At 36.2% G+C, this 10,000-nt stretch overlaps 1 long non-coding RNA gene across 1 annotated transcript; it reads right to left on the reverse strand.

Annotated features, from left to right (window-relative positions):
• Positions 1-6,023: 6,023 nt before the first annotated feature.
• On the reverse strand, positions 6,024-9,941 carry LOC138029005 (uncharacterized). The gene is made up of 3 exons (XR_011127791.1): positions 9,721-9,941; positions 8,969-9,147; positions 6,024-8,670 (listed from the first exon to the last, which is right to left on the reverse strand). It is a non-coding gene; the product is annotated as an uncharacterized lncRNA (long non-coding RNA).
• Positions 9,942-10,000: the final 59 nt, after the last annotated feature.

Below are 10,000 nucleotides of genomic sequence, written 5' to 3' on the forward strand. Positions count from 1 at the left end.
TAGTTTTCATTCATATGTAAAGTAGAACTAATTACCATCACAAAAACTTCGCACTTACACTCGCTTTGAAGAGGAGGCAGACATGAACTCGGAAATGGCCTATTTAATGTACCCTTTTCTAGTATTTGTTCAGTGAAGATATCACATTGGAAGTATTTTATTAAAATCAAGTATGGAACAGATGTGTTATTATTGGCAAATAAAAACCAAGACGAATCTAAGTTGAGGTTTTTATTTACCAAGCCTGAGGTGAAGAATAATTATTATCACGAGGTGACAAAGAAATCAATGTTATTGTTTTATAGATATAAAAGTATACTAAATGATTATTTTTCAGTATATCTTCTTTAAAACAAATATATTAATTTCTTAAATTGTTACCTTGTCAAATTGTCTTGAAGAAACTGGTAATGTGGTAGTTGCATAACAACCACCTCAAGTGCAACCAATCAGTGCAGAGAATTTTCATTAATCACCTAGTATGTAATTATACTATAATGCAATATCAGATCCTTGGGTGGGTTCCCATCCAGATAGCTACCCTAACGTCAGTGGACAAAACCTTACACCATCACACGAGAACAAGGCATTGTTCCAAGATGTCTAAACATTGGAATTGTATGGCATTATGATCAATACCAGAGGGGAACATCCTGTGGGACTGACACCATAAGTATAAGTTCTCCTTTGTTGAATATAATTTATTTTTGAGACTCTATCTTACTGTGCGTAGTTGCATTCATGACAGCGTCACAAAAGCTTGTTGCCAGTGAGATTTCTAGATCAGATAAGAAAACTTTCTCATTTTATTACTAAACAGTATCTACTTAAAATAAACCATTAGCTTGTCTTTTACAGTGGGGTGTGTGGAGCACCATTGGTAAGGAACATGGTAACCCATCTGTGTAAGAAAATTTGGTTTTGGTCACTGTAATCCACGTCACCTCCATGTATTCCAATGTGACCATATTGCTGGCTCAAGTTTAGAGTCAGTACTTGTGACCATACTTCAGCTAGTTTACAGCAGACACCTTTGATATTGGATATCCAGGCATCTGCTGACCAGTATCACATGGGCTCAAGTTTATAGGTCAAGTGATTTATGTATCCCTTATTATAACATATTTAAATTACAAGGTATTTAGACAAATACTCACCTATACCCCTTTATACTCTTGTCTACCCCTATAAACCATGTATATTCATGGGTACCCTATTAAACCCATTCATACCCCCATATACTCTATACACCCATGGATACCCTTATATACCTTTGTATACCCCTATATACCCAGGTATACTCATGTATATCTTTGAATACCCCTTAATTTATACCTGCACACACCCCTCAATACCCATATATACCTGTTAATACGTATCCTGTTAATACTCATGTACACCTGTTTATACCCCTTAACACCCATCTATACCCTTCATAACTCTTTAATACCCATAGACCCCAAAATATTAAAAATTATATATCCTTGCACACAGCCTTACATTTTTATTTTTTTAGCATACAAAGGACCAATGATGTTTTAAATGGTTATACATGGGCATAAAGGGGTATACATAGGTATAGAAGGGTATACTGGGTAAACAGGGGTATATATATATGGGTTTGCAGGGGTATACATGGGTACAAGGAGTATTGATGGGCACACACATTGGTATACACAAGTAAAATGGGTGTACAGCCAGGGGTTTACATGTGTAGAAAAGGGTATTTAACAATTATTCCTCGAGCCTGAATGGGCTCTGAGTCAATAGCCCACGAGGCCGAAGGCTCAGAGGGCGAGAGGAATAATTGTTTCAGTAAAATCCAACTGGTTGGTCAAAAAAATATTGAGACAAAACATCTTTCGCTAGTTAAAGCTAGACTTTGTTGTTTTGGTTTTCAAAGCCGGTGCTTTTCGCTACTAGTGGGCTATAACAAATAGCCTACTAGTAGCTAAGCCAATCAGAATGCAGCATTAATAATAGCCCACTACCGGTAGTTGGATTTTACTAAAAAGGGATATACATGCGTATGAAGAGATATACGTGGGTATAGAGAAGTATACAAGGGTATGCATAGGTATAATAGGGTAAACATAGCTATATAGGGGTATACATGGATATTAAGGGGTATTAAAGGTGTCTGTGAGTATATAGGGGTATGTGTGGGTAGAATAGGGTACAACAGGGTATATACGTGTATGGGTTGGAATCACTTATAATTTAAATACACTATAATAAGGGGCACATGAGGTATCTTTGCATCTTTTTTTAAAGATTACCGCTTACAATTCGGTACTGGGTTTGAATCACACGCTTACGCTATTGTAGGTTACTTTATTGTAAAATAAACAAGCTCTGCTTTTAGGCCCGGGGGGGAATCCCATATGAAACAGACGGGGATGCTCGTCGGAAATTTTGAATTTAACCCCTAAAGGAGACCAATCTAGGCGTGGCTTAAGCAAATTTTGACCCCTAAAAGAGACCGTTTAAAAACACAAAAATACGACACGCAATGAGTTTTAATGATAAAAAGGCATAATCATCGAATGCTTTTATCTAAAAAGAAAATTTAAAAGGAAATTTGACTTCTGTTTCTCTTCGCATAATTCTGTGTTACTTCGCGGAACCCTAAACGAGACCTTGGTGGCATAAAATATTGGCGCTTTGCCCGGAACACCCTAAGCGAGACCAAAATCCAAAATTTACACCCCTAAGCGAGACGACGAGCATCCCCGTCTGTTTCATATGGGATTCCCCCCCCCCCCCCCCGGGCTTTTAGGCATGGCTAAATCTATATATTTAAATTAAGGGGGGTGGCACCTAACTACAGAAAGACAATGCATGGTTCCTAAGGGAACTTCTTAGTCAAAGAGCCCTACAGAAAGATTGCACAGATGATTCCATAACGTAATGTTTAAAATGGAAATTTGACATCACTTTAATCAGAAGGCATATGCATAACTAGTCCCAGTCTTCTGCTGTGTGTTTCAGTGAAAAACAGGTAAAAGCTCCCTGGAAATGAAAGGAGGAGGCAGTTTTTTTTCACCGAATGGGGACCATCTCGTTATTTTTTCATGAACTGTAGCATGGAAATTATTTCTATTTGAATAAAAAATGAAGCTGATATTTTGAAAAGTGTATCGAGGGAGAGGCTTTCGATGTCATGGTTTCAGTAAAAGTTTCTTTTAAAATCCATGTTACAGATTTTGTTAGAATGTTCTCATACTGCTGCGTTCAAAAATTGTGAAAAACAGTTAACTTGATGACTCTTTAGGCATTTCTGTTTTGGCCATGTGATTTATCAAATATGGTTCAGGTTGTGAGTTGAACCATACAAAGGAATTGAATGCTAAATTGAACACATTTAATGAGGGGTTTGCCTAAAGTCCAGAGGCCAATATAAGAACTTAAACCAAAGTCAGTTGGTGGCTCACCAATTTGCCTAACAAAATTATACAGAAACAATCCTAAATATTTGTTAAGCTAACCTTAGGCCTAAAACAAACTGTTTACCAATGCTACAATAGCCATTGGCCTATAAACTTTTCTTTAGGTCAAAGATTAGCTTTAATGAATGTTTAATTAAGGATTCTTGACCTAAAAAAGTCCAATTCATATTTTGTCTGCACGTGCACACATAAATTATGTAACAGAAGGTACCCCTTACACAACAGATGTTCTCCTCCTGTCAGATCCCAAAACTTGTCACTGCATATCCTTTCAAACATGTAATGACTTGTTTAGCATCTTTGCTTACTTCTATATCATGCCATCTAACCAAAGACTGCTTATTACATTAAGTAAGTTTTAGCCTGTGTTGTTCTTCAAGTTGAACTGGAAAAAACAAGAAGCTGTATTTAAGGGCCCACTGACGTATTTTTTGGGGTGCGTTGCTAAGGATGTAATGGTTAAGTAATTTGAGAGAATTTGGCATTATTTTTGTCAGTTTCCAAGTTTTGTAACCCAATGACCCTAAATATGACGTCATCATACCTCGCCCATGGTCACGTGACCAATAAAAGAAAACTCTAAATTTGTCTCCGTGCTACGCAATTTGGGTATTTAATCGATGGTTTGATAATTTGTATTTGTTTTTGCATCCAGCCAAGCATGGTTTTCTTTTTATTTTGAAAAATGTTCTTTTTAAAGACATAAACGATACTGAAATACCCAAAACTTTTTCAAAAAAGATGATTTAAAAAACTCAATGCTTAGCTATATTCTGTATTTGGGGGTGAAACGTGCCATGTAAAAAAAAAATTAATTCAATTCAAAACCGCTGGAAATTTAGCTTTTTTCTCAAACCGGAAGTCAGTTCGTTTACGCATGCGCAGTTGATCTGAAAGCGAGTGCGAGGAAGGGCGAGCAAAAACCTTCGATGGAAACAACAGTTTGTGAGGTGACTTTTTCTTGTCAGCTCATGATATGATGACGTCAGTTACCGGAAGTAATATTTCACTTCCTTAGCAACGCGCGAAAAATCCGTCTGTGGGCCCTTAAGTATAAACCTTAGAATGCAAGGTAACTAAGATTAGATGACTCAAATCATAAGTGACCTTGAGACATGAGGCCATGCAAGTCCAACTACATTCTTGTTCCTAGAAACAATGGAATCTGGGAAAGAAAATGTTGTGGCTATGACTTTGAACAGAGAAGTCCGAGCTAAATGTAATGGAAGAGCCTTATTTGCATAATTTATTACCATTTTGGTATAAATATGCTTATCACATTAATTTTAATAGGCCACCCAAATTTGTTGCTATAGTGACAGGTTTAGCAGTAGAAACATCACAAAATGAATCTGTGAACAGGGTAATTTCATGATTGTAAAGCAATACTATGTTTAATATGTAGTTGTACAAGAAACAAGTTTGAACCACCTCAAACTTATAAATGCCATGTAATGGGTCAATGTCCCCCTTAAATTTCATCTGTAGGGAGCCAACAAATAATTTACTAGGAATTAGTTGGCAGATTAGCAACTGCACCCACACAGCAAAACTTTGCTTGGCTGGAAAGTCTATATATTTGGAGGAAAACACACCACTTTCTAGTCTCTCATTTGTGCAAACCTAATTTAAAGGGTCTAGGTCACGCATTTTTTGCCAATTTCAGCATTGATCAAATTGTCATAGAATTAACTAAAATATCAAAGTAACTGTTCAAAACTATAGAACTCTAGCAAAACACAGGGAAGCCAAGAAGGGACAAAACTGGAGAAGATTGTAATGGAATGAATTTGGGTAAATTTGAAAAACGTTGGCCTACCTTTTTTCAAATTTATATCAGTCTATATCAAAATGTAATTTACACAGTTGGAAAAGCATTCTCAGTTGTTATGTGGCTGTGATTTTGCAAATGAAAGACTCTTACTCTGCCAATTTGACATTTAGAGCTCATAATTAACAAATTAAAAAAAATTGCCGAAAAAAACATGACCTAGCCCCTTTAATGTACTGGTAGTATAAGCCAGTATAAAAAATACCATTACCTATACTCTGTTTGTCCGTCCAAAATTTTGCATAAGCATTCACACTAATTGTTTCCAGTTTCTCTTGGGACCATTGCAAGTCCCAAGAGAAAATAAAAACAATGCTTATGCAATTTTTTGGACGGACAAACAAAGAGTATTATGGTATTTTTGATACTGGCTAATTGTAAAAGGGGGCCTATTTATTTGTTGTCATCAACACTTATGAATCAGGAACCACATGAAAAGCATGAAAGAAAACTTCCAAAAATTGTTTTAATTCCTTCATGTCCAGAAATGCACGCAATTAGATGCCCCCCATTTTGCTATCCAACACAAAGTGTTCCTTTTAGTCAAAGCATTTGCATTTTTTGGTAAGGGTTATTACAGCTGTTTCTCTTTACTTGAGGGGTGGAGTTTAGGGTACACTTTGTGAGTTAAATAATAAATTATTATTATTATTATTATTATTGTCTGTATGCTCAGATGTGACTGATGTTGAAGGTGGGGGAAAGAGCATAGGGACACTTTGTTACCCTCATCAAAATCGTCATGCATTTAATTACCTGCATTTCTGGGCATATATCTGACCCTTCCCCAATTAATTGACACAGACACAAAGATTGGCTGCGTGCAAATGCCTCTTTGAGGCTGCAGCCATTTTCTGTAATAATTATTATTTAATCATCTTAGGTTACTATCATTGCAACATGAATAGATTTACTTGTAAAAATTAAAAATTCATAACAAGGCAATAACATACCAATAAGTAGTTTACCTTTGAAAAAGGCTTTGAGGATCTTTTCAATAGAATATCCTTTATTTTATCCTTAAAGCCTTTCCCTGACAAGTTATTGGTGTACAACATGTCACATTAATAATTCGTAATAAGGCAATAACATAGTATGCTACCAGGGGTCCTAAGATTTCTATGTTCCAGAATTACTTTCATTGGTGCAACTGGGTGATTCTTACCGGTACTATACATGCTAAACCTTAACTTAAATCCTCCACGATTCATGTCCTAAAATCAAGCTTTTGACTTGAAAAAATGGTGAAAGCTGGCATACCTTAAAGGAATTTCCAATACTCCATTAATAGACACTTAAACACTGTTCAATTGCAATTAAATTATTTCTGAAATAAGATGAACTGTTACACTCAAAATTCACAGCGGTGTTACAGCTTAGAAGGTGACAAACTCTATTATGTGATTAAGGATGGTGCCTACTATTGTTATAGCGCATACGTTCTGTGCATCTCAAGATACTCGGCTTTCCTATGGGTGGTGCTTACGAATACAGGGATATTTTGTGCGGTCTAAAACTATGCAGAGAAAGCAGACGTTAGAAAGAATGTAGAGCCTAAAGCGTAAGTGTCAGGTTGACGTGATGAACTTGTTGGTTTAAATTAGGCTGTTCCCAAATTGGTTTAAACCAACAAGTTCATCACGTCAACCTGACACTTACGCTTTAGGCTCTACATTCTTTCTAACACTCTGTAACTCACTCAAATATGTATTTCTTGTCACTTAATCATATTTAATTATGCAAGTTTCGCCTAGTTGTTATATAAGTCCTAACGGTTTTTCAAATATTTTGTACTGACGATGATGTTTGTAACATCAAAACATGTCTTCGAAATTAAAAAATGTCATAACTTTCTTAAAGATAACGATATTCATAAACCAGGAAAAAAATACCTTGGAATTAATAGGCACCATCCTTAAAGTGCTACTATGACCGAAAAAATAATTCTTTTTTTCTTTGGATTTAAAAAATATGTTAACTAAACACCAAGTGACCCAAGTTTAAGTTCTGATATTAAAAAGGCACCTGCTTATTTTAACTGGAATTTTCTTATTTATTGGTCCGCCATTACTAGCTTTAAAATCTTGAGAGAGCTGGGTTGAGGAGAAAATGACGTCAGACTCACTAGTTTAAGAATTCAATGCGTGTGTTCGCAACTGAATTAATATGCAGCACGGGAGTTTCAGGCTTTCAGACTTTTAAACCAGTATTTTGTATATGTAATAAACTGGGTTTACACGCTGTAAATTTAAGCTAGTGAGTAAATGACTTCAATTTCCCTAGATCCAACCCTCTGAGGTCCAATCAGGCAGTTTTGAACGTGAGTAATGGTGGACCGTGAAATCCAAAACTTTTAAACAGCCTTTGGATAAAACTCAAAGCTCAAAATCTTGCCAGTTAGGTGTTGGAATAGTTGGAATATGTATGTTCATGTAACATCTCGAAGAGTTTATCTTAGACTGAAACTGTTGAACAGAGTATCTAGTAAGTACCTCGGCTGGAAAGTGCTACCTACGATATGTAAGCAAACGATCTTACCAATTATGGATTATGGTTGCATAGTCTGGGGTGACTTTGGAAAACAAAATGCTTTGCACCTCGAGCGTCTTCAAAACCAAGCTATGCGTATTATCCTTAGGGAAAATTGCAAGACTTGTACACAATTGATGCGATCCAAAACTAACGCTGCTATCTTTGAGCAGCAGAAGACGGTTCATGAGATTACCACTTGTGAACAAAATCATTAACAACATAGACTGCCCACGCCAACTGAAAGGATACTTAGTCAAACGCTCTGATCAAACGCTACATGATCATAATTTCAGAGATAGCTCGCTAATTGACGGTATGAGACCCAAGTCAACTATGGGCCAATGTAGTTTTAAGAGTGCGGCAGCCCGTGAATGGAATTCTCTATCAGGAAACATTTGTGATACGCCTACTCTAAGGACTTTTAAGTCAAAATTATTCAATAATTTTCTAAATCTCAATGTAAATTTGCATGTTTGTAGTGTCCGTCAGTCTTAATATCTGGTTTTGTGATGTGATCCCGTATATACTTTTTGCACATATCTTAATATCTATACATTTTTATCTCTCTCTTTTTTAAACTCTTTACAATATTACTATTTTTACCGATCACCGGTTCATACCAGCAAATCTTCTGATTTTGCTGATCAGCCTTTTCAGTCTAAATAAAGATATTATTATATTATTAAAACACTGCTTACTCAGAGTGGTTAACACCTAAAAGCTATGAGGAATGAGCTAAGATCTACAGAGAGCCATGTTCTAAGGTAAAGGCTATGTGACTCCATGCCACAAACAACTGAGCAGAAGGCAAAGAGACTAAGCCACTGCAGGTATCTCATAAAGGCCCAGAGGTTAGCTCTGAAAGAAGACAGAGAAATTTGGTCCTCTTAACTTAAGGTATTCCCGAAAGCCATAATCATCAACTCAGTTCTGTATACCTACCACAATTTATTATTATTGTGTATCAATTATGCTAGATTCTACTAATAATCATGAAACTACTATGTCCTAAAAACCAGTACCCTAATGGAGCCTAGAAGCTGAATGGAATGGTTTTTAAGCATGCAATGCAACAACTCATTGCTGTTACTTTTATCCACTGAGCAATGGACACCTACTGACAGTATCTAACATGAACATATGCACATTTTAATACCTTTGATGTACAACTGCATAAAATCTATGATTTCCAAAGTCTCATAACGTTTGTCTTCGTTTCCGTGATAGAAGCTAAGTTGAAGAACTTGTTCCAAGAATTCTTTGTCTGATGTTCTAGTATTTCTTTTGTTAGCTCCAACTAGTTCCTGCTCAGGTTTTTCAGATAGTTGACTGACCCTGTCAATATATTATACAAAGGATACGCAATCTTTTAAGACAAAAACTGAACAACATACAATGTAATGGCACAGGGTGTCTAAGTCCTGCCAAAAAATTATCAATGTCCTTAAAAAATTTTTTTTTCTGGTTGCAAGAGTAGCCATCATAAAATTAGGTAATACCAATAAGCTCAAATGAATATTTGATTTCTTCAATTACTTTTCACCTCTCCCAAATCCTGTCGTCTCAACCTTTAATACTACAACCTCACACCACAACCATTTTCCTTTTCCCCAACCCCCTCAACAGAGGCGCAGGACAACTATAAGGCCAAAAGAAACTATGGCAAATTATCTTTTTAAAGCAGCCCTAACTTTCGGGGTTTCTTTTTTTTTAAAGCATTATTCGGTGTATTTCCTGTGCTCGCATTCAGCGAAAAAATTGACAAAGAACTATGTACTGCCGTGGATTTACGTCGACTTGGAAGTCAAATTTTAGCTGAATTTTCCGTTCGCTGATCTAAAAACCATTCCATTTACATCGATAATGACTGTTTTCTGTGAAAGTACCAATGTAAACTTGTAATTCTACAAAGTAATTTCCTTTCCAACCATCGACTTGTGTGGTCCAAGTCCACGAAAACAATTTCCCGTCAAAATAAAAGCGGCGTATTAACCCTTTTGAGCACGTTAAAAAACACTCTGCTTGCAGTTTTGAGGATAACCATCAGCCTGAGTGTACTAGGAAAGTAGAGTTAACGTCGTTTTGAATGTAAAATAGGGAAGAAAGCAGAATAATAAACAGCATTATTATACATTGAGCTCACTATCTCTTTCCTGATTGGCCGAAAGCCTACAGTGAATTTTCGAAA

The sequence above is a fragment of the Montipora capricornis genome, chromosome 13 (genome assembly GCF_036669925.1).
Source record: "Montipora capricornis isolate CH-2021 chromosome 13, ASM3666992v2, whole genome shotgun sequence".
Taxonomy (NCBI): domain Eukaryota; kingdom Metazoa; phylum Cnidaria; class Anthozoa; order Scleractinia; family Acroporidae; genus Montipora; species Montipora capricornis.